This window comes from Carassius auratus, unplaced genomic scaffold (assembly GCF_003368295.1).
Source record: "Carassius auratus strain Wakin unplaced genomic scaffold, ASM336829v1 scaf_tig00000711, whole genome shotgun sequence".
NCBI classification, from domain to species: Eukaryota; Metazoa; Chordata; class Actinopteri; order Cypriniformes; family Cyprinidae; genus Carassius; species Carassius auratus.
Window position 1 is genome coordinate 20,310 of NW_020523316.1, and position 18,305 is coordinate 38,614.

Consider the following 18,305-nt stretch of genomic DNA (forward strand, 5'->3'; position numbering starts at 1 on the left):
AGCCAGATTTCCCTATATGAAACACAATCTGGGTCAGTGAAAATTCTGTCTTTGCTTGAATATTCACCAAAGGTGTCATGGTGTTATTTTAGCAGCGGGAATTCTAACATATTACTTGTTTTATATTAAAATCATTGATCTTTTCAGTGGCTCTAACATATTTGACACTGAATAGTTGATCTTCTTTTGTTTTTATGAAGGTCCTTTTGCTGACATTTTTATTTGAAACACTAACACTTAATATGTGTGTAATATTCACAGAGGAACATGGTTTTGTGGTTTTGATCCTCAGTCATGTTTTCCTAGGCTTGTGGACCAGACACTGGTCCAAGTGGGCTATGCTAGCCCAGTCTGCCCTGCCTGTCCAGACTGCACATTTATTTACTGCTAACCTTGGCAGAGGGTCGGTGTGAATTATTACTAGCTCTGTTTTGTCGTGTGGTTGTTTGCTACTTATGGGCTTGGCCTTGACACAATTGACAGAATACCTGTATTTTCCAACATTTGTTATCAAGGAAGCTGAAATGAACTGACTGTTTTGTTGATGCCAGATCCTCCTGTAGACTGGGTAATCTTCACCATCTTTATGTTGGCTCATGTGCCATGGTTTTATGGGAATTGTGTCTGCTTAGGATTTCTTCATGCGTTCATGGTCTGTTTGGTTTTCACAATGCACAACTTTTGTAGCTGGTACCAGTAGCAGTGGAATTTCATGATTTTTGATAGCAATTTAGATGCTGTAGCAATAAAATATGCTGAGGAAGCTGAACATACTCCTTGTATAAAAGGTATATATATATATATATATATATATATGTATGTATGTGTATATGTGTATATATATTTATGTGTATATATGTATGTCACTCCTCCATGTTCTGTTACATCCTGCTAATAATAAAATGTGGTGAAGGGAAAGAATAATAAGAGCTTTGTGTCTAAAGATTATAGACTGGTCTGAAAGACTCACAGACTCGAGGAAAAATCATCAGAAAGCACTCAAAATGGAATTTAATGAAAAGCTTGCACAAAACAGGTCTTCGGGTTTCCTGCTCGTCACTGAAATTACCGTAATCTTCATAATAGGCAAACAGTTGTTTTCATTCATCTTTCTTGAACGTTGTGACAGCATTTGGGCGCTAAATTGTTGTAGCTGGTGTTTGGTACTAATAATACTGTGAAAAGACTTTGAATAGTTTAAATTGTACTTTTTAGCATAGATGTTTGACTTTCTTGTTCTGTAGTGAATATTAATTAGGGCCTACTCTTAATGAGGAATGTGTTCATATAAAACAATTACTGTTATTTCATTTTGTTGAAGCAAACAAAATACAGGTCCATCATTGGCATCTGTTTTTGGCAATCTAGCTTGTTATTTTAAAAGCTGGTTATAATTGTTTTTAAATGATTGTGATGAGTTTTTTCCCACCTCAGTTGATTATCTGCTGCTAGAATTTCCCTTAAAAGAAAATGAGTGGATATGATCAGACTCGCCAGGAGAAGAAAGAGAGAAACAGCACAAGCTCCTGTTCATGAGATCCGTGGTTACTACAGCAACAGACTCAAATGAACTTTATTCATTATTAAAATGGGATTAATTCAATGTTCTGTAAAATAAATTAGATTTGAAGTAATCTCGAGTTTTTAGGTTTGGACTAATTTGGCAAACTATCTTCTGGATGAAGAAAAATGTCAGATCAGGGTACTATGAATGCTTTACTGCAGTACCAAAGTCAGCCACTGATTTACTACAACAGCCGTAGCCATTTGCTCTTTGGTTACTCTTAAATTTGTTGTTCAATTACCATTTCCACCCCTGCATTATGCCGTTTTGCTCATGATCTGTTCTTCTCTTTTGGCAGGATGACTGGAGTGGCATTAATTCAAACAGAATTCAATCACACAGCAATGCTGATGACAAAGCCCATAGCCTAGAGACCCTTCCTCCAGGTAAGAACCAACCTGACAACCCATGTGCATAATCAGCTCATGTCAGGATTAGTCCGCTCTCATAATTCAAGATTTCTTTTTCCGTCCCAGATGAATAATGGAGCGTTTTGTTCTCAGGGAAATGCTCAAAGACAGACTTTAATGAACAGCTTGCACAAAACAGGGCATCAGGTTTTTCTTCTCCCGTAAACAGAACTTAACCTGAGGTTTGCGGCAAAAGTTGGTGTTGAACATTTCACTTAAGGACAACTAAAAATGCATGAGAGTGATTTGAGAGTGACTTTATGACTGGCCTGAAGACAAGAACTCCGTGTCTTCACTCTTCATTCCCTTCTGGAAATATATTCCTTTGTGATCCAACTGAACTGGGCTGCTTAATACATTAAGCCTTAGATATTAACATATGCTTTTTATAGACTCCCTGCATTTAAAAGCAGTATTGTAGTAAGGTTGTGAATGCATTATTGATTTAGCTCATTAGATGTCATGTCATGCTATAGCTCTGGAACTGAGGTCCAAGGAGAGCTGTTCTATTAAATTGGTCATAAACATCAGATTACATTTCATGTGTCGTTGCATGCCGTACAATATGTTTCCTGTCTGTTGTTGTTCTCCCAGGTGCTGTTTCAGGGAATCATCAGTAGTTTCTTGTCTCCCTGTGTTATTCTTGTAATTTAGGTCACCCAAAAGATTTCCATCAAGTAGAACAGTCACCCAGGAGTACCAGATTTCATCTGTAATAATTAAGAGAACAGATTTAAAGTGATAGTGTGCCTAAAATTGCCATCTGCTCACTCTTACATTGTTCCTGATTGCTTTTTTCCCCTCCTCCTTTCACAGAACATGGACATAAAAACAGTAGAACTACATAAGTGTTTCTCAGTTTTCTTCTCAGATGTTTTTCTCAGATGTCTCTGTAATTTTTCGTCTTAAATGTATATTCAATTTTGCAACCCAGCATGATGTACGTGCTCACTCTGGGCAGGATTTTGGAATGGATCTCATTACTGTGTGTAGTATCTCGACCTGGAAATTGGTGATGTTCACACTCTTCCTCCTGCTCCCCAGCTAAGTGTGCATGCTGCGTGTCATAGAGCACTTTGTCTAGAATTTTGCACTGTCAAGTGAAGTGTGGAGGTCGCAGCTGAGACACTCTGTTCTCCTTTGAGAAGCTAATTAGTCTGATGACAGCCCCTACAGTTCTCTGCCGTGGGACAAGCTATCGACCGTGCACAAGTAGGGTTTGTATTTTGTATGAGTGTTTTAGTGGTGTTGTACGTTATAATGGAAGTGCCAAACTTTGATCCTTTACTTTTGCTTTCTGTGGGCATCGTTTTGGCCTAAATTACAGACCTGAGCTCATGAGATGACATTTTTCTACTAGCTATCACAGAAGGCCAACTTTTACATTGTGGGACAGGGCTGTTATAAATGTGTCTGTCAAACTTCGGTGGATGAGTGCATTTGGTGTATTGCAGTTCAGGATTATTAACCTCAGTTTTCATTAACTTATGCATCCTATATTACATCACTGTTGTGCGTGCACAGAGTGTAACGTTGATCCATTGGCGTCTATGCATTTTGATTTATCGGCCTTGTATTTTAGAAAAAGAAAAGTGGCAGTATTTTTTGCTGATGAAAGTGTAACTTTTGAGTTGTCCCAAAAGGCTTTAACAGAAACTCTTCATCTGCTTAGATAAATCTTTTATGCTGTCTTTGCATGTTCAACACGATTAGTTGGCAGGATTGAGCACACTATTAAAAGGTATATTTAATACCTTTTCATGGACATTTATGGGTTTCATAATGTTGTCAAATGATCACTGGTTATTACACTTCAGAGTATTTGGTTTCTCTTAAAGGATTCTGGTTTGGAACCATTGGTCAAAATAAATGGACAAGGGTACACATTCAATCACAAAACAAAACTTATATTGTTGATTTCAAACTGTATTGATGGCCTTTATGAATTTCCTCAAGTCTGCATAATGTACCCTTACTTGAAATTCACACTCTAATGATTCTTTTTTTTTTATCCACTAAAAAAAAATTAAAATATTTATTAAAAAGGCATTTTAAAGACAACAACAATAATTAATTTGTTAAAGTCTTTGAAATGTTGTCTTTTGTTCATGAACAATTCCCATGGCAGTGGTTTTGGCCTTTGAGTTGAAGTGTTCTGCTGGATAGCTGGGATCAGTGGCATGAAATTCTCACTCAGGTTGGTTTCAATTATAATGCAGAAGACGTTTGCCAGAGTCCTGCTAAATAAATGCTTTTAGTCTTTCGTAATGATAGATAACAATCAAATTCTGCCAGATGTTTCTGAGGTCTAAGTATCTCCCCAGCCATCTCTGCCATTTAATTCAATGAGAACGGCGACTGCTGCCATGTTACCGTAGGAGGTGACTAACATCAAAATGGAAAAACAGCATTTTTTGTTGAGAGGGAAAGCTAAGCTTGTGGTTGGGAAATCATTTAAAGCAGATTGTTATGGAATGGCTCCATTTGGCAGATATCCTGATGTATTATCATTTGGAAAATGTCTTTTTGACAGATTCACCTGCGTTGTAATCAACTAAAGATGTCTAGACAGCCCTTTCATGTTTTTTTGGCAAATGTGATTTATATTGTAATAATGGGAAGCAGTGCATTTAGGATTTTTGTCTTTACTTGAAGAGATTCTTCTAAGAAACATGAGTATTTCATTCAAAAACACACAGTACACTTTTGTTCTTTGTATTATAGTGTGAAAATTTGTCTTTTTAAATGATAAATATGATGTCTAGAGTGATAGGTGTCTTTGGAAATGTACTTACTGACTATTATTCAGGTGGAAAGTAGCTTACTCAAACAGTATGTTAAAATGATCAATCCACAGCATTTGATTCATGTGTACAGGGTAAATATCAGCCTTTTGTTAATAGAAATGGCAAGAAAACAATTTATTTTGCCTTTTTTTTTTTTTTTTTTTTTTTTTTTTTTTTTTGCAATGATTTAGATGTTTTGTTTACTCCGACATCCAATGTTTAATCATCCGTTTGTCACATTTTTCAGGTAAGGTTAGGTGGCAGGACTTTGACCAGGACCTGTACGTGGGAGCTACAGCGGTGAGACCAGGGCAGGATCCCTACGCCCGCAACAAGTTCAACCAGGTTGAGAGTGACAAACTCAGAATGGACCGCAGTGTCCCAGACACCAGACATGACCAGTAAGTCCCAGTCGAGTTTTAGCTCAGCTCATTCATTTAAAGTGCCCCTAATATGCCATTTTTTTTAAGGTTCCCAATATTGTTTAGGAATCTCCTACAATAGGTTTACTGCATGCAAGGCCAATTAATGCTTCAGTTTTCTCAAAATATGCATTTAATATCAGCTAATTTTTATTCATTGATTTGTTTGAAGCAGTTCTAAGAACCATTGGTCGACCGCGTACAGCATGTGTCAGAAACGATACGCCCATTGCCATAGTTCTGAATTTTGAACTCAAAAGAAAATATAAACATCTATTATTGATCGTACTTACAGGTTGTTATTCAGTGGAGCAGCTGGTCCAAATAAACTGGGTAATGAGCCATCTTTGAAGAGCAAGCATTTTGTGAATCCCGTGTTGATCTCCCTGAGATTAGAGAAGCAGTCGTCAGTAAAATGATGGAAACGCACAAAAAAGATTGGGCTTGTACTGCTTTGGTACAGTGGACAAAATAACTTTAACCACTGATTCTTTGCAGCCTCATCTTTCGGCAGAGAAAATACAACAAATTTACTTTCACAGTGCGGGACACGGCGTCAAAAGTTGGGGTCAAAGTTGTTCACTGCCAGCCAACGTAAAACATAGTCGGAAATTATGCAAATGTGTTATTCCGTGTAGCCATCAGGGAAGTGGGATTCGAATTCTTTCTTTCGGGAGACAATAACTTTATTATAGTGCACTTTCAGCTTTACAGCTTTGAAGATTGTTTACATTCACTTACAGTTACATGACACACTGCATGAATGACAGTATTTGAAATGGCATAATCGGAGCACTTTAAAGGGGTCATGAACTGAGAAATCAAAATTCCCTTGGTCTTTTGACATATGAGATTATTGTACAATGAAAACATCCTGGAAGTTTCAGAATTCATAACTTTCTTGATAAAACAGCTTATATTGAAGCAGATCTGTCAAAATGACGGGTTGTGGAATGTGGCACTTTATGACGTATAAGTGTGACTAAACACCGTCTCCGCAGAAGAAGATCGACGTCTGCTTCTATATCATCACTGCTTGCTAAGCCCCGCCCACCGATTAATAACTAAATAACAAGATCGGCAAATGCAGATCTACACAGAAGTCAAACAATAAAGGACAAAAACAGGACAGAGAATAGTTCTTTTACTTTTAAAATGAATTTTTTTTTTATGTAAAAATCTTTATAATCATTATAAGTGTTGCTCAGGGAACGGAAAATAATTTTCTCCTGAGTGGGCATCTGAAGGAATGTCATATTTGCTGACGACACAAATAGGAATTTCTGGGCACTCATTTTTTCCTCTCATAAATTGGCCTCCCACCACTCTCTGGATTAAATAATGTGTTGCACATATTTAGGAAAACCGTTCAGTTTGTACAGGTTTAGTGTTAAATGCTGTTAGATGTCCATATTGTTTTCCATCACCAGTTTAATGTACTGCACCATTTTTTTCTTTTCTTTTCTTTTCTTTTTTTTTATTTTTATAAAAGGTCTGTAAAGGTTTTGAGTTCTTGGGCTACTTTTTGATGTTAGAAAAATGCTCGACCACCCACATTTACACCTCAGCAATGCCTTTTTCAGTGTTCACCAACCCGGTAATAAATTACATTAGTACTGTTATTTTTTATCAATTAAATATCCTTGCTGAATAAGAGTGTTAATTTATTTCAAAACAAAGTAATCGTACTGATTGCAAACTTTTGAATGAAATCACATTCAGTTATGAACGTGATATTGCATAGCTTGTCAGTGTTAGTGTTTTTATCAATGCCTTCTAAATTTTTTTAAAACAGCACATAGCACTTGTCAACTAAATGAATGTAACATGGCAAAGATGAATGCACTTTTAAAAGTTGAATGTAAGGGAGTTTAATTTCAGTTTAAAGTTTGACTAGTGCTATGTGCTGTATTAACAAAAAATTAAAAGGCATTTATAAAAACACTAACACTGACAAGCTTTGCAATATCACGTTCATAACTGAATGTGATTTTCATCTTCTGAACGCGATATAGTGTAGCTTGTCCATGATCTACGTCTCTGTGTATTTAATGCATCTGAATAATTTCCATCTGAAACGTTATATAGATTAACCGTACTATTTATTAAAGAAACCGCTTTAATGACGAGATGTGCATGACAATCTCATGCGATTTATCGTGCATAAGATTTTATGAGGATGATATTCAAGGATGATATTTGTTGATCAGAAAGTACAGAGTAGATGAGTAAAACTGTGATGACGCGTGTATTCAAAGCACTGCCATTACTGTCTAGTGCATGGAATGGTGTGCTGTGATTGGTTCAGAGGATATATCGTGCTCTGCAAAAAAAGGAGACTGGCATTTGTCGCGGTTTGGGAAAAAAAGGGAGAAAATCTGACCTAATAACACAATTTTTTATTTTTGTTTTTCACAAACCTGCCTTTCTAGAGCAGTTCAAATGTGGCTTAACTCTCGAGTTTCAAAAAGCTTCAGAATCCTAAGAAATATTATCTGGTCCCCTGAACATAACTTCATTAGAGCTGCGCTTAGCTCAGACTGTATCGATTGCGTGAGAAATGAGGTTTCCATCAAACACTCATGTTACTGTGGTGTTATAATGACTAGATGTAACTGTCTTTTATTGTGATTCAGACAGCCTAGATATCTTCACAAAAAACATCTTGAGCATCTTCACCGGAAACACATTTCCCTTATCTCAGAGGGCTGACGTAAAAGCTATGCGGGCTTGGTTGTGCTTGAACATAAATTGGTCCCACAGCCAGTCAAGTAAAAGCTATGATGAAATAGTACTTTTTTTTTTTTTTTTTTTTTTAACCTGATGTTAGGCTGAAACAGATTGCTCTGGATATGTCAAGGATGATATTTACAGGGTCACAGTGTGTCCTTAAAAATGTTTTAAATTCAGTTTTATTAAATATATGGTCACAAGTTTTAAATTGTATATCAAAAGTCTTAATTATCATTTAAAGAGGTCTTACATTTGGGGACGGAAAACAGGATTCGTGACAGCCTAACGTGAGTATAAAACTTCAAAAGACTATGATTGAATTTAATAAATGTGAGCGATGAATGTTAAATGTCAAAACACAGGGCTGATGCACATTCTACAATCTATAAATAGCAAGCATTTATGCCAAGCAATTACTCATGATCTACTGTTGATGAATTATGACATTGTTTATGTTATGGTGTTATTTTTGTTGTTGTTGGAAAAAGTACACATTATGTCTCCCTCTTTTATTTTTTTATTTTTTTATAAGCAGCTGGAAGTAGTAGCCAATATATATTTAAAAATAAGAGTCCTGACGTGTTTATGCAGTTTAAGTAAAAAAAAACACATTATTTTCCATATAATGCACATTATTGTTTCTTCTCTATACCCTGCCTTCTGAAACGCGTCGATTTGAACAAGGCTTATTGGTCTGAAAAAGTGAGGTGTGCTCTGATTGGCCAACTATCCAGTGCATTGTGATTGGCTGAATGCCTCAAGTGTGTGACTGAAATGTTACGTCCATTAACATACGCTGTTCTGTGGGGGTCTCCCTGGCCAGCAGCACGAGACTCAATCCAGCTGCTCTGCTCATGCACATCCCATCCGGTTAAATAGAAAGATTCATTCACGATCTGGACATCACTAGACGAGACAAAACCGACAAAACCCATTACAAAGGAGGCATTTGTTGCATCCAGTTGGGACATAATTACTGTTTATAATGTCTTTTTACGCATTGTGTTGGGTGTCACACTGTATAAACATAAAACCATGTCTGCATTTGTGATCTGAGAAACAACAAACAAGCCTACTCTACACTGCTTAAAACTTGCGTTTGAATCATCATTGGCAAATTGTTTAAATATAAATAATGTACTTACAGGCTGTGAGTCAGAAGCGCCGGACTGTCCTTTCAACGTTTGAACTGCCCCACTTTATAGAAACGGCTGTTGTGCCACAGATGCATTGCAGGCTACTGGTTCAGGAAACAGTCCTCATCCTCCATAAAATGCGCAGCACACATCTGAATATTTGGGCTGGACTGTTCTGGAACAGTGTTGAAATACAACTTAACTACTGATTTCTAGTTGTGTCCTCTTTTGGAGGGCCAAACAAGTAGTTTCGCTTTCACAACGAAACACACAGAGACTCCATAAGATGGCAGCGGCAGCAACAGAGAGAATAAAAGTTACGCCTACTTTCTTTGCGTGAACATTTGGGCGGCCTGTGTTTTGCAAAATATCAAAGGCTTTAGTTTTGAAAAAATAGAATGAATTTTGCATTTGATGCTTGGGGGTTTGTCATTTTTAATACTTTGGTTAAATCTGGTTTAATCGTGTCTTAGTTATATAACCATTGTGGACATGGGATTCATTGGTCTGTTAAAAGCTATATTGCGAAACATTGAGGAGCGTGTTCTCACCCTCTTTTCTTTCAAATATTCACTGTCATCACCTCTGTCTGTGGTCCTTTCCCAGCCTGCATGTGACAGCCCAGTGTGTTGGGTGAATGTGCAGTAGGTTTAGGTTGGCCAATGTCTTCCACCACTGTTTCCACTGGTGGCCTGCAGTGCAGGGCTGGGCTCCCAGGACTCACGGATTTACTGCTGACTAACCTTTTTTTTTTTTTTTATTACAATCTGGTAGAAGTTACAATGCAGAACAATGCATTTCTAGACACGCCGTGTCATGTGCCATCTAGCGGTTTTAGTTCTTGTGAACGCATCCTGTGTGAACCGCTCCTGAGTCAAGAATATGGATGGAATTGTATATTCTGCTTTCTGGGAACAGAGCTTTAATTCACAAAGCTCAGTAGCCGATATTTGCATCAATAAGCCGATAACAGATCTCTGAATGATGAGAACCCACTTTTTTTTTGTTTAGTTTTTTGAATTTCTGGAGATACATCAAGCAGCAAGGACATCTGCTCATCTTTTCTTTATTCACTCTCTTGAGCAGACCTTTTAAGCCTGCCTGATTTTCAAAATCCCTCTGAACCATCTGAGCTCTGGCCCTTTCTTGGAGAAAAGCTTCTGTGTGCTTTGGCTGGTGTCTGCTTGGCTTTTGGGAATATCTCACAGTGCTGCCAACCGCTGCAACTGGCAGAGCAGTCGTGAAGTCATGGACTGATGTCTCCATGAGCCACATAAGCAAACATTTGCCCACTGTTGTATGACTGCCACACAGGCTGTGTAATTAAGATGCGTTTCTCACTCACACCGCCCAGTCCTATTTCCACTCTTTGTGTCAACATATCATATCGATCTGTTCCCTCCAGGTCCAAAGTTTTATTTGCCACATTTGTACAATTGCAGTGAAATGTTTTGGCTGCCCACCTCCCATGAGTGTGCTTGGGAACTAAAAAGAAAAAGAAAAGAGAATACAATTCAAGAAAGGGGGAAAACACTGGATATATATGCAAAAGGACAAAGGGTGCATTTTGATTACAAATTTGCCTTTCGAATGTTCATTACAGGTTGTGTAAAACCTGATGAACATGTTTTCCGTGTCTTGAGCTTCAGTGAAAGCAAGGGCATATATCCATCTGTTCGAAAAGTCACATCATCAATGACAAGATTATTAGCTTATTTGAATAGAGACTTCAAAATGTAAGAAAATCAGAATTGCATATTTATTTTATTTGACAGCATTTCTTTTTCACATTTTTTTTTTTAAATCGCAGCTATGTCCATATTGAAATGAGTTTCAAATCCTAGATTTCCAAAGCGGTCTCAGACATCTGGCCCCAGCTGTATGTGTGTGTGTGTTGTGCTGAGTACATAATGGTTGACATGTTTATTCCTAGGCATCGTGATCTCACGTCAGATGGATGTCTGTTTTAGTCACTTGGCAGGGGATGTTACTGGCATGGCTCTCAAACGTTTTTGACTACAGTTTGGTTGGACGGAGTTCAAATCGAATTGTATATGGATGTGTGTTAGAGACAATGATGTGTGACCTGACCTGAACGGCACAAGAACAAGTTATTAACTCAAACTGAGATGTGTTCATGTAAACATAATTATTTATTTATTAAAACTAGTTATGATAATGAAATCTGAAATGCATTATGTTCTTTGCAGCAATTGTAGCATATTTGGTTGCAATTTATTTTTTGCTGGAACAAAGCACAGTTGAATGATAGAAGAGCTTCTAACCAGGACCTTAATTGACTAGATGGATAGATGATATTTAATATCAGTATTAACTTTACATTTTTTTAACTGCTGCTAAGAGAAGAATTCAGAGAAATAACCTCAGATAGCTACTTCAGCTTCTGCTTTCAGCAAACACACAGAGCCTGAAGAGCCTTATTGAAGGCTTATTGTATGACTAAATAGACCACCAAGACGAATTTAGTAAAATGCCAGTAAAATGGAAACTGGGAAGAAGAGACTCTAAAGTTAAGCTTTCTGTCATATTAGATAATTTAATGGTTTCTGCAGTGTTACAGGCATTGCACAGAAAATTAAATTGGGATGTGCAAGAGCATATTCATCACAATACATATTCAAAAAGGAATGTTTTAATATCCAAGAATTTGGCTTGCACTTGTTTGGATTAGATATGCAGCAGTTTTAAAATGCATGTGTCTATTCATTCTGATAAGCCGTGGAAGTTGTCTTTGGGTTTGCTGCTGTAAACATTTTTTGGCTTGACCTGTGTTTTTCTGTGCAGCTTCATGTTAACGTCTTGTCACTATCTGTCAGTCAGTTTCCCTCCTGGAGAGCTGTTGATGCTGCAGATGACATTATTCTTGATGTAAGTCTTCTTATCGCTGCCCTTTCTCCATCCCTGAAGTGCGTGAGCTTTATTCCCGATGCAGACGTCACGTTCAGCTCAGAAGACACACAAACCATGCATTTAAAACGGCTGTAAGACTTTTTAAAGGTCAGCGTGTTCTATACTTTATTTGCTGGAATACCAACCTTTTGTATTTTCTCACAGAAGTGAGGAGAATTTGCCCTCTATGTTTTTGCACCATTACCTCCTAGTAAATTTACCCCAAACTAAAAGAATGAAGCACACTAGTCCTAAATCCTTCTGTTAAATGCTTACCTAAGCTTGTAATGAGGAACACATGCTCTTTGTTTACTCCTGAGAGACTCTGCTTCTGTTTTGTTACCCCTGATGGCAGCAGGCCACGTGTCTTATTGGAAATGTTTTTGGCGGACGTAGTTGTTGTCTCGCTGAAGCCATAGCCTATGTCTAGTGTTCAGACCACACCAAAAAATAAAGGACCGACTTGCCAATGACTTAATGAATGATGTCTTTCTGCACATGATTTATTTCTTGTTTAGAACTTTTTTTTTATTAATTATAGCTGAGGTGAAGTGTTTTCCTTGAATTAATACCGCTCATAAGGCTACAGCAAGTGTACATTATAGTTTTTAAAAACATTAGGGCTGTCACTTTATGAAATGTGTATCTGTGTGTGTTTGATTGTGTTTAAATAATGCTATAACATTAGCAAGAACTATAGTAAAAATGATCAAAATTCCTAAGCATTACATAAATTTTCTAGCAATATTAATTTAATTAATATTTTTATTTTGCGATGCCATATTGTTGTCTATTCAATGCTTTTCTCATGCCATGTATTTCAGTTATCCTCATTTTACTGCGATCTACATTTAATGCACAGCAATTAATTTAATGATTTTAAAATTATGGCTGTCAGTTTCACATTTGTGTGTGTGTGTGTGTGTGTGTGTGTGTGTGTTTAAATAACACTATAAAATTACCAAAAATAAATATTTTATGGATAAAAGTTAATAAATATTGATTGTATAAATTTTCTAAATATTAAATTTATTTTCTGTAGTTATTAGTTTAATATATATTTTTAATTGCAATGCTATTTGTCTATTCAGTGCTGTTATCATTCTGTTGTGTATTTGCAGAGAAATATGAAAATTCCAGTAAAATTAAGATAATTCAAATATTGCTGTTTAAAGTGCACATTTAATGTTTTATAAAATTATAAAATGCCAAATTTTTCATATTTGTGTTTAATATATGAAACGCATACTGTAAAGTTAACAAAAATGATTTTCGATATAAAACATATAAATATTAATTGTATGCATTTTCCAAATAATATTAAGTATCTATAAATATTTATGTAAATTATATTTTTAAGTTGCCATGCCTTTTTTGTCGTCTGTTTTATGCTGTTGTCATTATGCAGTGTATTTACATGATCTTTGTTTTACTGGGATCATCACTTTTCAAATGTTGGTGTTTAATTACAGTTACTTAAATTAATTACAAATTTTGATTATTTAAACAAAATCTTAAAACATAGTAGCTGGTGTTCAGCACACTGCGACCAAACATTTATTCTGTTAGCTATTGACTTGAGCTGCGACAGTGGAAGTATTTGAGAGTTTATTTGGTGCCATGCTGGGTGGTTGGAGGCCAGCGAAGGGAAGCGTGCCAGTGGGATATGCTCTAAAAAGTGCTTGTCTTCTAGTCAAAGCCTCCATTCTATTAATGGCCTACTGCACAGTTATTCCCTGCGAGACCTCCTGCAAACAGGGCTAGAAATGAGTGCAGGCCCCTTAATGTATTCATGAGGAGTCAAGGAGAGTATAATGGTTGAAAGCCCCATACTTTTCAATGCAAGATTGATATGAATGTGATTTCTCTGGCTGTAATGGAATTAAATATGATGCCAAGTGTGTAGTGTTAGCGTCATGGATGACACTAATCTCATCCCTTTACTGAAGTCAGTTTGGAATCTCTGATGGTGGGCTCTCAACCTTGACCTGTTGTTTAACAGCAGTGTAGGAGGAATTGACCCCGATTCCCCTGCCAGGGATCCAGTGGCTACAAAATCGATGGAATCAGTGCAGAGGAAGCATTGTGCACTCTTATCCTCGATGAGAGGTGTTAGGAAACCGGAGGATTAGCCCCATAGCTGTCAAATTAAAACCTCTGTGATATAAACCGTGTGGGTGTGTGTTGCTGAAACCTTTATCGTGTGCATGCTTGGAGACTCAAGTCCAGAGTGTTTAAGCATGCATGACCTCCTGTCAATCTCAGCCTGAGAGAAGCATTAAATGAACGTGTGCTTTGAGCTTCTCTGAGGGCATGAGACTGCATGCAGGTGTAGCACTAGCAGTGTGACAATGGGTTTTCACTGTGAACTAGACTTCTACATTTCCTGAAGAAATACTGGTTTGTCCACATCAAACTTGCTACCATGATGCTAAGTGTTGGTTGGTTTTAGGTGGTTACTAGGTTATTGCTTACTAGCCCATGTCAAATAAACTCACGTCAAACCCTCTGTAATATAGAGTGTGTCCCTCCGTAAGGGTAGTGGTTTTTAATATAAGTAGAAGTGTATTTTTCTTAATATATTTTATCTTTTCTGTCTCTCAGTTGCCGTCACAAACAGTGGAGGACAGATCTTTCTGCATCCAGTGTGGTTATCACTTTCCACAACGAGGCCCGTTCAGCCCTGCTGCGCACTGTGGTCAGGTGGGACGTCCCATGTCGAATAACAATTTTTTTCACTGCATTATGATGTAGGGCTGTCACAATACCGAAATGTTGATGTCAATACCAGTGAAATTTCACTATCTTTGGTGCTAACTTCGATATAGCAAAACGCTTATTAAATACTTCAACTCTTCTATTTAAAAATGTGAATATTACAAATTTGCAGTATTTCTTAATCAAGTAAACATCGTTTATAGTTTTAAAAAAGTAAACCAAGTACAAAACTTTATTTGTTGTAAATTTTTGTAATTCAGTATTACTAATGTCTACAGTGGTGAATACAGAATATTTTGCCATATATACAGTACACTTAAGTACAGAACTACACTACTGTGGTTATGCTCACCATGGCTCACCATTTATTAGTGTTCCTGTAGCTCAACTGGTAGAGCACTGCGCTAGCAAGCAAGCAAGCGCAAGGTTGGGGGTTCGATTCCCCGGGAACACATGATATCTAAAAATTGATAGCCTGAATGCACTGTAAGTCGCTTTGGATAAAAGCGTCTGCTAAATGCATACATTTAATTTAATTTGAATTTAAACTTTTGAATGAAATTTTACCTCTGGCATATCAGCTAAGATCTAGACTAAAATCTCTCGCTCTACACTTCTTAACATAAAAATCTATTCAAGCCTTCCTCTTTCCCTGTCTTCAGTGTGTTGAAGAAGAGTCCTCCTCATCTGGTCAAAGAGATCATATTGGTGGATGACTACAGTGACCAACGGTAAGTGTTTGAACTTAAAACTCCCAATCAAACTAAATGATGCACAACCATATATAGTCCGTTTCGTGCTCATCATGTTATTTGGCATGATTGTATAAACTGTGTCATCATGACACCAGCCATGCTCCCTAGTCCTCAACCATCACACTACTTGTTTTTTGGATGCCAAACCTCTAGTTAGCCTCTTGTTTTAATCAAATCATCACCTGTAGAAACAAATTCTGGTGCTAAACTAATGCACCTGATTTTATATTTCAGTGTTCTGAAATTAATCAAGATTTGAAGTGTAGATATGTCAAAAAAAGAGACACAATCCATGAATGTTTCATGAAAATATGATCCTTGATCATTTTCTAGTGCAGGGATCCTCAAATCTGGACCTCGAGATCCACTTTCCCTGCAGAGTTTAGCGCTAACCCCTAATCAAACACACCTGAGCATGCTAATCAGTGTCAATCAATGTCTTTGGGATCATTTGAAAATGGCAGACAGGTGACTTTAATCAGGGTTGGAGCTAAACTCTGCAGTGCTTTGGACCTCCAGGGTAAGATTTGAGGAAGGGGGTTCTAGTGGATTTCTCTTTGCCAGCTCTCCATCAGATTTTTCAAAGAAATTTGGCTCCCAGTTCCCTGTCCTTACGTTTCTCAAGACCAGAAATAAGTTGTAGCAAGCTGTACTGTACATGATGTGCCCTTATTAAATATATGGTGACATTCTGGATGAAGGAAGTGACACAACTTTCCCACTGGCACATCTTACCACATTCCTCCTGTGTATATTAACTACAGCATACTGTATATAATAGGAGAAATGTATTGCCCTGAACACTTGAGCTGACACAATGTTTTCTCTGGGCTTTCAGCTGAAGATGGTGCTTTACTTGGGAAAATCGAGAAAGTCAGAGTGCTACGGAACGATCGTCGAGAGGGTGAGTGATTTCTAACCCTCTGAATGACCATAACATTGTGAATCCGAACTATGCCCAAGTTAATATGTGAAGACCAGTGGGTCTTTACTGGCAGCTCTTGTTTGGTCATTACAATTTAAGCATCTGTTAAAACTAGCTGAAGTTTTACTGTTGTGACTAATTGTGATCAGCCTCAGCATGAAATCATTAAAAACACTGCATACTTTATAGGTGGAAATATGGAGATGATAAAAGAAGAGAAAAGCAAATGGTCTGTTATGAGCTGGAGTGTATTTTGGAAGGAGTTTTATATCACTTGTCAAGCAAAAAATGCTGTTCTGTAGCCAAAACTGCAGTTTGTTTATTCGTATCCAAAGTTTTCTTTTATTTATTTATTTTTTAACACAAATTACTCAATATAATAATAAAGAAAGAACATGCATTACTCCAGTCCCTGGTAAAGCTTGTAGTGAATTAATGTTAGATTGACTGTGGGTGTCAAGATGTGAAAAAAAAGTGCTCATATAGATTTTGTGGTTATAAAGACCCAACTGGTTAATTCATATTTAATGTTTCTCTGTGCTTGAAAATCGATCCTTAGGTCTCCACATAAGCCACTTATAAGCTTTCACTCGTTATATCTTAGATATGTTTTTTTCTTATTTTGTGCCTTGTGACCATACATTATATGAGATCTAAATACATTGGTATGGTGACAGTCATGTTTTGTTTTGATGTTAGTTTTTATAATTTTTGTTTTTGTTTGATTTTAATTTGGTGTGTGTGGTTTTTTTTTTTTTTTTTTTTTTTTTTTTTTTTTTTTAAGGGTTATTTTTTCAAATAATTATAACAAGTAGTTGTTGATAAAATAAGTAAATTACTAGCAATGTACAAATTTAGGTTATTTTGGGTGTCTAACAATATTATTATTATTAGTAGTATTCAAATAGACATTCATAATGAAATAAATAATAATTAATTGTAAAATGAAATGCGCGATTAGATGATGATACTATCAGAGGTTCTTCTTTTCCCTATAATGGCTTAACTTTGTATTCATGTTTAAAAGATGGTTTTTGTCTACTTTACCGTATATATTTGCTTCGGACAGAACTGATGTAATACCTCACCAATAATAGACATAATTAACGGGCATCATATCATTACTTTTTCCAAATGTCGTTACCAAATTTGTGAAGTACTCAAAATGCCAAAAAGCCTTTTGACATCTGTATGTTAGACTATCATTATGGTTCGCTGCACACTTGTGTCTAGATCATGAAGTCAAAATACAGGGAGATTGCATCAGTGCTTTGACTCTCAATGTTCCCTGTGTTTCAGGTTTGATGCGATCCCGAGTCAGAGGGGCAGATGCGGCCACAGCCAGTGTACTAACCTTCCTTGACAGCCACTGCGAGTGTAACGAACACTGGTTGGAGCCCCTGCTAGAAAGGGTTGCTGAGGTCAGCCATGGTTTTCTTTCTAGCAGCAACATATTTGGTCTTGCGGTTCTCAGATTTGGCAAATTAGCCATTGCTTTTGGAGGCTATATTCACACATGCTCATTACAGCAGTGGACATTTAGCAGCTCACTGCAATTGCCAATGTCAGGCAAGATGATAGAAGAGTAGATGAAAAGTAGTTTTCTTTGGCTGCCTGTCTTGATGCACAAACTTTACTTGCAGTGCTGTATCATTATACCTGTTTGTATCCGATCCTGCTGACGACTGCCAACAATCCTCAAACAAGCCGTAAAAAACTGAAAGGAAACTAGTGTCATTCAACGCTGTGTGTTAGTACAGAACATAGATAAGACCGCAGTGTGTGTGCACAGGTGTGTTAAATTGTGGATGCGCAGCTCCGTTCTAGAGATCAGGATTGGATTGACCTAAAAGAAATACTTGCTTCAGTTGTGTCTGTAGGCACACGTAATTACTTTGAAATTGTCTCCAAGGCTTTTGACTACCAAAATAAATAGAGGGCACGAA

The 18,305-nt window shown here is 37.0% G+C and overlaps 1 long non-coding RNA gene across 1 annotated transcript; it reads left to right on the forward strand.

Annotated features, from left to right (window-relative positions):
• Positions 1–1,767: 1,767 nt before the first annotated feature.
• Positions 1,768–15,405, forward strand: LOC113069068 (uncharacterized). The gene is made up of 4 exons (XR_003279656.1): positions 1,768–1,950; positions 5,008–5,161; positions 14,566–14,664; positions 15,342–15,405. It is a non-coding gene; the product is annotated as an uncharacterized LOC113069068 (long non-coding RNA).
• Positions 15,406–18,305: the final 2,900 nt, after the last annotated feature.